The sequence below is a fragment of the Miniopterus natalensis genome, chromosome 4 (assembly GCF_054644295.1).
Source record: "Miniopterus natalensis isolate mMinNat1 chromosome 4, mMinNat1.hap1, whole genome shotgun sequence".
NCBI lineage: Eukaryota > Metazoa > Chordata > Mammalia > Chiroptera > Miniopteridae > Miniopterus > Miniopterus natalensis.
The window spans coordinates 95,452,395-95,460,984 of record NC_142084.1 but is presented as its reverse complement, the minus strand read 5'-3'; positions in this window follow the sequence as shown (position 1 = coordinate 95,460,984).

Sequence of the window (8,590 nt, the reverse complement as noted above, 5' to 3'; positions counted from 1 at the left end):
CTTCTGTGACCAAATGTCTGGGTATTGTGGCCAAGCCAATATGACACAAAAATTAACCATGTGGTATTTCTTTCTTGTAACTTGCATTTTCCTGATGACTCATGAAGTTGAGTTCATTGGCCATTTGGATAGCATCTCTGATGTTTCAATCTCTTCTCTATTTACATATGGGGTTCTCATTCATTGGGAGGAGTTCTTTATATATTCTGTATATTAGCTTACTTGTATGTACTGCAAAAATTTTTCTCAGTTGTGGCTTACCTTATTTGTGCTAAGCACTTACATGGAGTATGTACTTTAATTCTCACGATCACCCTGGGAAATATGGACTGTTGTCAGCCCCATTTTACAGATAAGGAGGTGAAGGCACAGGAGAGGTGTAGTAGGTCAGCCAAAGTCACAGCAGGGGGGTCTGAGAGCAGGGATTCAAACCCAGGCTGTATGGGCCCTGCATCCATGCCCTTAGCCCCTACTCAAGACTGTCCCTATCACAACATCTATCACACTGGGTGATAGCTGTCCCTCTCCTCCCTTTCACTGAGCGCCATGCCACCACCCCCACAACTGACCAGAAGAGAGAGGAAATGAATGGCTGCCTCTTTCAGAAGCCTTTTTAGTTGCTCAGCTAATGTCACCCACCAGGTGGCAGTCACAGCTCCCAGATAAAATTGCCTCTCTTCCCCTCCCTTCCCCACCTTTAAGAAAGAACTCAATTCTTATTTTTACCAAGAAATAGCCTGAATTCCAGCCACAGCTCTTTCAGGCACTCGGAGAGCATGCATTTCCAACCCATGTGCACCTGGGGTGGGTGGCCCCGGCTGCTGGTCCAGGGCGCCCGGGTGGGTGCAGGGCATGCTTGGCTGGTGCAGGCGTGGGAAGCCCAGGAGCAACTGCGCCAGATGCCATTTCAGTCCACAAAAGACAAGATTTCCTCCGCCCCCCCCCCCCGCCCCTCATCAAACAGCTGCAAGGGCTGCGAGGAAAGAAGGTGCATATTCCTAGTCCTGACGTCCACGTGGCCAGCAGCAGGCATGGATGGGGACATATAGTCCCCCGAGGAGATAGTCACATGTGACTGTCAGAAAACGGCCTTCCCACCTCCCTTGCCCCTGATGCTGATCCTTCACCCCCTGCTGGTTCTGCCACTGGCTTCTGGCAGCTTCCACCCTGTTCCTGAGTGTGGGGAGGGGACTGATTCCAAGGGGCAGGGGCTGGAATGGTCCTTCCTGCTAAGCTGACTTCAACTTTCAAAACACTAACCCCAGGATTTGTCCCAGAGGGAAAAGGGCCCAGGCCAATTCCACGGTTGGGGTGGCAAGAGGGGAGGGTTTTTTTTTTTTGAGTGAAGAAATTGTGATATATTTTAAATTCTTACATTAAACAAATACATGCTGTTAACTTGCACAATACAACATAACAGAATTAGGCTTTTTTCAAGAAATTACAGCAGCTTGGGGTGGTTTCATATTGAGGCATTATTGGCGTATGACATTATATTAGTTTCAGGTGTACCACGAGGATTCAATTTTGCGTATACTTGGGAATGATCCCTACAGCAAGTCTAGTCAACATCCATCACCACACATAGTTACAGTTTTTCTTTCCTTGTGACGAGAACAGGGCTTATTTTAGACTGGAGTCTTGGTGCGTCACAAGCAGAGGGTATGAGTGCGGTGCCCACGCCTAAAGGAACATCTGGCTCCGGTCTCTCGGGACACCTGTCGGGGTGTCCATGGCCATTGCTTAACCTGGGCATAATGTCAACACACTCTGTTTTCTGCCCTTTGTGAATGAGGGGACCTTGGGCTCCCGGGGACCTAGCCTGACATCGAGTTTGTTAGGACCGAATGGATGGGAGGAACCCACCCTATGGGGAACTGAGAATTCTCTAGACCTGGTGGCAGGGAATTCTGTCATTTCCTCCTTCCCCTGCTGCCTCACACCACGAAACCAACACACACGTGCGCTCACACACACGCACGCACACATGCGCACACTCTCCTAGCCCCGGGCTTTGGAGTCGCACGTCTCAGATTAGGCGGTCTGCGCCAGCCCTCTAGCCTGTCTTCCTCCCCAAGCCCCTCCAAATCAGAACAAGGCTCCATCAGAATCAGAGCCCGGTCAGGCATCTCAGTACCCACGCTCATTCCGTGTCACAGCCTGGTCTCTCCTGCCCGGTCCCTAAGCACAGAACTTCCAGGGCGGCAGAGGCGGAGAGGGGGCTGGGCGCAACCTGCCCGCCTCCGCAGCAGCTCCCTGCGGGGTGCAGGCGTCACGTTTCACTGGGGCTCAGGGAGCTGAAATGACTCACCCAACTCACATTGGCGCACATGCACACACACCTGTGTGCACCCGCACATGCATGCACATGCACACACGCACACACAGGCACTCACACACATGCACTCACACACATGCGCCCACACCCGAGGGCTCAAATCCAGGTCCTTCTCCAGAATCTAAATGTCAAGAGGACAGGGACTTTGTCTTTTCCCCACAGTATCCTTGGGGCCTAATATTTGTTGCAGAAATGAATGAATGAAAGAGCAAACTCCTGGTTAGAATTCTCTCTCTGGGACTAAGGAAAATTCTAAAACATAGTCTAATCCAGCCTCTTGCACTCTCTGGCTGGTCTGCTGGGGTGTCAGAAGGACCCAGCTCTTTGCTGCCCCCCCACCCCCCCCACCCCATCCCTGCATCCCAGCACCTTTCAGTTTGGAAAGTGCCCCCACAGCCCAGCTGGGCTCTGATCTCCAGGCACCTACGCTCACCCCATCCTTGACCCCGAGGTTCAGAAACCGAGCTTTTCACAGGGACTGTCCTCACTTCTCCCACATAGTCTGAGTGCTTTGGGTTCACCGGAGAGCCTGTGAGAAATGCAGAGCCCCAGGTGCCCTCTGCGGCTCCGGCCACCTTTATCAGGCATCCCATCTCCATCTGTTTCTCTGTGAGATGCCTGCCGCTTGGGCCCCACTAGCTGTCAGGCCGTCCTCCTGAAGCACAGCTGTCCCCTCAGTGGCCCTTTGAGAGCAGGGCCAGGGAAAGGCACTAACGTCCGGATCCTGCGAATCACTCATTCAGCACACACTTATTAAGCACTTATGATGTGCGAGGCACATGACAGGCCCTGAGGACACAAGCTTGAGTCAGATAATAATTGTCTGCCACCCTCACCATGAAAAACCAGATAAAGAAATGGCATACAGCTGATTACACTGTAGTAAGGGCCAGTCCGGAGGAGAGCTGCTGATAAATCAATTGTGATGATGGTGTCATGGGGTGGGGGAGGGAGGCTTGGAAAGGGTGATCCAGGAAGATTTCCTGGAGGAGGTGACCTCTGAGCTAAGTCCCAAAGGACGAATGGGGAGCTGCTCTGTTCTGAGTTGCAGAAGGGGCCTTGCAGTAGAGGACAGGAGAGCGCCTCACGCCCAGTGACTGGAGTGCAAGAGGGAGCGAAGGAGTGACAGGAGAGTGACAAGAGGGAGGAGAGTGACAGGAGACAAGGTGGGGGGGCCAGGCCAGACCCCGCAGGGCCTCCAGGCGGGCTTGGGAGAAGGTGGGAAGCAGATGGAGGATTTCAGCCAGGCAATGGCAAAGCCAGGCTTCTGTCCCACCCAGGTGCAGGGGACAGGAATGGGAACTGCAGCTGCGTGAGGGGTTGGCCAGAGGCTCTGCTACAACCCTGCAGGGTACGAGGCAGTCACCTAACCTGATCCTGACCACGGCCCTGGGAGCCTCGGGTCATGGTCCCCTGCCCAGGAGACGGCGGGGCGGGGCTTGGGTGGGGTATGGAATATCTCAGAGAGGGAGGGCACTTCCCCAGGGCAGTTGCGGCCAGTGATGGCCAGATCTGGGGCGGTCATGGCAAAGGTAACGGGCACCTCTGACGTTCGTTGTTTAAGGGTCTTTTCTCACGATGGCCTCACCCAATCCTCACCCCAACCTGACGACAGACATTATCATTTGCCCTTCCATCGACGAGACAACTGATGCTCAGAGGTTACCTAAGATGGTCAAAGTCATTTGGCCAGAGGTGGCGAAGGGACAGAAATCCTGGGCGTCTTACCCCAGTGCCGTGCCCCTAACCCCGTGATCCCTGTGCTTGGTTTGGGGGACGAGCCCAACTTTGACTGACTTCAAAACCTGAGTTGCCTCCACTTTCCAGGCGCACCTTGTCCCGGTCCACCTCTGTCTACATTTGCTGTTTATATGGGGACATAATTGAGAACTGAAAGTCTGTTTCCTAAAAGGCAGCATAATTGAGCTGCCAGCCAAGGGGCTCAAGGCCTAATTTCCAACTCCCGTTCCTCTTTTCTTGCTTCTTTCCCCAAAGAGAGAGATTCTCAGCTCCTCTACAAGTCGCCTGCAAACGGGAGTCCCCGGGCAGTCTTCAGAGGTGGTGCTCACGTTGGTAGCACTCCGGGGTTGCCCACCACGGAGGTGTCCTGCTCCTGAGACAGGAAGAAAGATAGCAAGAAAGGGAGTGGGCACCTGGCCGTCTCCACGCCTTCTCTGCCACCTCACGCAGGCTGGACGGGCAGAATCCGGAGGAAAAGGCCACGGGGCAGAGCGGCCTGAGGCACAGGGACGCTGTGGCCCACTCCTGCCCCACCCCAGAGGAGGGCTGCTGGTCCTGACTTAAGCAGGACACCTGAGGGGACTAAATCTGAATCCCATTTGCATCCTTCCAATTTTAGACTTTCGTCTTTGTTAGATTTGACTCTATCTGGCTGTGGCCTTAATATCTCCCTCGGAAGGACACGTTGCCACAAATCGGTGTTCAGACATTCTGTGTGGGTTCTCCCAGGCTCCCCAGTGTCACATCTGTTCCGGGACAGCTGTTCTGCTGTGGAAGTGACCAAAGCCACGTGGTCCAGAGCTCCGGTGCCCTAAAAATGGAAGCTTCTCTTTCTAAATGGATGTGTATAAATAATCAGGCATATAAATTCTCAGCAGATATCTATTTTAATGATTCTGACTTCTTTGCCCGGAAGCTAACTATTCAAGGGCTGTTTACAGTTCACCGGGACACACCAGCAAGGCGGCCTCTCCCCGCCCCGTTCCATTTCAGGGCTGCTTTTCTGAGATCACAGAGAGCCAGTGGGCAGAGGCTCAAGGCTGAGATGCGCTAGAAGAGGCCTGATTTCTGCAGAGAATTTGTTCAATTAGAGTTCTATAGAAAGAAGTAAAACCCTTCCTTGGTGGTGGGGTTTTCCTTGAATCTAAAAAAAATCATATATATATAAATCTGCCTGCCTGCCTGCCTACCTATCCACTCACCCACCCACTCATCCATCCACCCACCTACCCACCCACCCATCCCATCTATCCACTTACCCATCTACCCATCTCTGCCTCTACCCACCCTCCCACCCACCCACCCACCCACCCACCCCTCCCCTCCCCTCCCCTCCATCCAGATATTCTTTCTTGGCACCCATGTGATTTTGGTTGGTAGGTATACTTCTTACCCCCCTGACAATTTAGTGGACGACATAAGGACCACAAGGACTAGCTATCACACCGTTGTTAAAGACATCCAGGTCAAACAAACTCCTGTGTAGGGAAATGGTGTTCCAAGGGGTTTGTACAATGGTATGTATCCTTTCAATACTGAAACTTCCATGTGCCTGTGTTTGAATCCTGGCTCTGCAGATTGGTTAACTGTTCTAAATCTTGGCCACCTTAAAAGGAGCACAGTGACAGTACCTATTTCATGGGGGTGGGGGAGGTTGAAGAGAGCAGCTCTAGCATGATGCCCTGTGCTTGGTAAACACTCCATCGACGCTAGTGGTGGTTATTGTTATTATTCTCACTCCCAGAAGTGATAGTTTCTGAAATCTTGGGGCTCACAGTTCTTGTTTCCTGCCAGTGAGGCCAATAAGAACTGTAGAGCTAGACCTGAGCCACCCCGGCTTGAAAGACCAAAGAGCTTCCTTCTGGCCTCTTTCCCTATGACCTTGAGCCAATCCCATAACCAAAAATCAGTTCCTAGCGAGCAAGTGGCCTCCTAGAGGACTCATGTTCTCTCTAGCAGGCTTTGCCTCATCACCCTGTCTCTACAGCTCCAAATGTGATAGCCTGCACCCAGATGAAGTTTAGAAATGAAACTTTTGTTTTAAAAATAAACCCAACCTTAAAGCCCACCTGTCCATTGCTATTCCAGGGGCAGGGAGGTGGACAGCGGAAGACCCTGGGTCTGGCGGGTGGGGACTGGAATCCAGGTTCACCACAGACCAGGTGTGTGCCTCCCAGGCCCCCAGCCGCTCCGTGAGATAGTCCATATTCTGTTCAGCACACCAGGTCCTCAGATTACGTAGTTTCATCCAATGTCGTTCTGTTATAATGTTGAGGAGATGCCGTAGGGATTTTAGCTCTTGCTTATATCAAGGAGCCTATGGTAAAAGTGGTTTCCTGATACGGTTTCGCTTAGAGTCGCAGAACCTACGGAGGACACTGAGGACTCGCTGTACCCAGGGGGCACTAACGGGCCCAATGCATGAATGCATGCCAGTGCCCGGGCACCAGCGATCAGTGTTCGTTTCCGCTTCCAGAACCAAAGCAGCCGCTCACTGCAGGGAGGAGAGCTGAGACCCCCAGCCCACGAGGCCACCCCACATCCGCGCAGCGGGTCAAACCCCCCACCAACAGCCAAGCACACGGGGCCGCTCCCCCTCCCTTGGACAGGAGTGGGAGTTACGCTCCATTCGCTCCAATAAGGAGCCTCAGGCCTGGGATCCTGCCTGAACCCTTTCCCGTGGCTCCTCAGCCTTCAGCCGCCATCTCCCTCCCTGGTGTTTCAGACCGAGTTTTCACCGCCCCCACGTCTCTAGTGGGTTCCAGGGGTCTATCTTGGCTATGGTGTGTGTGTTTTTTTAATTCTCTCTTTTGGTGCTGCAGGGGGGTGGCAGAAGCGTTGAGAATAACCTCTTTAAGTGGTGACATTTGCTTGATCGCACTGTTTTTCTGGTAGCACAGTGTCGCTATGGAAATAGAAGGCCACTGGAAAGGATCAAGACAGCTCAGCAAAGCCTTCGCGTTCCTGTCACTGCTCACGCCCTCGCCCCAGCCACCCACGGTCGTTTTCTGACACGCCACCGGACCAGCCGTGACAGAAAACATGGGTGTTTGCACACATTGAACTTGGATGCTGCCGTTCGCTTTCAACTTCCTTCAGACAAACCGTACGTTTCCAACTCAGCCACCCCACTGAGTCACAGAGTAAGACGCTGTTTTTCCAGCCAGTCAACAGTGACACCCAATTTGACCAGAAAAAGATTGGGACTTAAAATATCCCGACAAGACACAGGAGCGCCCAGCCCACAAGTTCTCTAACAAGAGTCCAGTTGGGCTCCGCGGGATAAAGAGTGTGTAGGGGGCCACAAATGCCTGCCTTCTGCCTTCTTGAGTTTATGCGAAGCCAGGGGCCCCTATTCTCAGGGCATGGGGGCGGCTGGGGCACATTTGCAAAGGAAAAGTTTGGAGGGAAATGATATGAATATGAATGATCAGGGACAGAAAGGGCGTCAGGGGATGGCGGGGTCAACGCACAGGCTGCCCGTGTGAGTGGGATTTGTGGCCCGTGAGATAAGGGCTAGGCTGGCCAGGGAGCAGCGGATCAGAACAGCTCTGGCCAACCCAGCCGACCGTCCATTCTGTGGGGCAGCTTCTCTTCCCTCCTGTGGTGGGAGTGGAGGGAGGAGGGAGCTGTGCAGCTGAACTAGAAATGGGCCAGGGTAGAGCCAGGCAGCCGCATAGAGCCCCAGTGGGCAAGGCACCAGCTCTGGCCGGGACTGGGACCCTCGTGGGACCAGCGGGAAGCAGGGCTCTAGGGCTTCCTGACCCCGGAGACACATGATGGAGCCCGTTACCTGTAAACAGCCTGCAGTCAGGACACTCAGGGGAACCCTCTAAGCGGCCAATGGTTTCCGCACTGCAGGCCCTCACAGCCTTCCTAACCCAACTGCACATCCCGACCTTCCGAGACACAGGGCCTTGTCTTCTAAGTGGATTTCATGACACGGCTTTTTAGTTTTTGTCATTTCCTGTAGTAAGGACTATCTCAGTGCTCTGAAGATTATAATCTGGCAGATAAATATTAGCTTTTTGCTGTTTATTATTCTGACATTACATACTTCAGAAAAAATTACCCTGGAAATGTTTTTCAACTCATTTTGTTAGTTAAAATCAGAAATTTTTGGTTCCTTAATTTTTAAAATCAGGAACTTCCTTTTCCCATGACTTCTGATCAGACTTTAAGAAAGTATTTCTCAAACTTAAAAAGAAAAATCCCTAAAAAATTTACTTATTTTCTTCCTGAACTGGGTGTGGATACAAACCCATTACCAAAAAAGGTTAAGAAATACTTGATTATTAAGAATGGGCAGAGGGCTTTCCCCCAGGCGGGTTTAGGTGAACTCCTAGTGAATGAGGCCCAGGCAGCTTCCCCCCCTTTCCAGACTCACCTCTCCGATTCCAAACACGAGAGCACTGCACCTACAACTATCTCAAGACGCAGTTGTTACCTCACTTAGAGTTGATAGAGCACTTACGTAAAACAACTATTTCCTGAAATAAACTAAATCAACTC